Genomic DNA, 1,032 nt, shown 5'->3' on the forward strand with positions numbered 1-1,032 from the left:
TAATGATGGCACTGATGGGAGGTTTGGGGTTGTGCTTAGCTGAGCCTTTGAAGCACAGATGTTCCTCTAAGACCTTGCTGAAACTGGCCAAACCTCTCCAATTTTGTAGGAAGAGAGAGTCCTCCAGCACAGCTTCATTTTGGGACCACAGAAATGAGATGTGTGTAACAAACATAATTTGAAGTACAGCATTTAGAATGGCCATGTTGAAAGTGGCTCTGCTCAAGTCAGATGGTTTTTAACAATCATTTATCTTTCTTTGGTGACTCTGGGCATCTCCAGTTGGAATTCTGGGTTCCCCACATAAGCTTAGAGGCTTCAGATAATCACCTCTTGAGTATTCACTCACATTGTCATATATTTCTTTGCTCTTACTCTGTAACATCTGTGTGAGGAGGGACCCTCCAATCAGATGACCCATCAGCCTGGCTCATGGGAAAGAATAGTTTAATGGCTAAGAACGTGGACTCATGCCAGATTGTCAAAGTCAAAACCCAGCCCTTCTTCACCTTCTAGTTTATACATTTGTCAAGTTGCCTAACTCTTTGTGTCCCACTTTATGTGTAAAGCAAGAATAACCATGTGATTTTCTCATTAAATTGTTGTGGGAAGGTGAAGTGAATTAACACATGCATGATGTTTAGGACAGCATTGTGATCTAGTAATTTTAAGCTATTTTTATTATCATGGTTGTGTGTCATAAGATATTAAGAGCGTCCGACAGGCTTGGAAGTAACTCCCTAAGACAAAGAGCAACCTACCACTTGATTCCATTCTTCTCTGTGACACTTTCCACCTACCCCACAACATGTCATAAGATGTGGGTAATCACATCACTGTCTTTGAAGAAGGGTGGAATTAGAAGATAATGAAATGATGCTGTGATGGGAAAAAAAAAGGGTTTTTTTTTGAGACAGAGCCGACTCAAGCTGTCCCCCTGGGTAGAGTGCCCTGGCATCACAGCTCACAGCAACCTCCAACTCCTGGGCTCAAGTGAGTCTCCTGCCTCAGCCTCCCAAGTAGCTGGGACCA

The sequence above is a fragment of the Otolemur garnettii genome, unplaced genomic scaffold (assembly GCF_000181295.1).
Source record: "Otolemur garnettii isolate 467f Iridium unplaced genomic scaffold, OtoGar3 scaffold00020, whole genome shotgun sequence".
In the NCBI taxonomy this organism is placed as follows: Eukaryota; Metazoa; Chordata; class Mammalia; order Primates; family Galagidae; genus Otolemur; species Otolemur garnettii.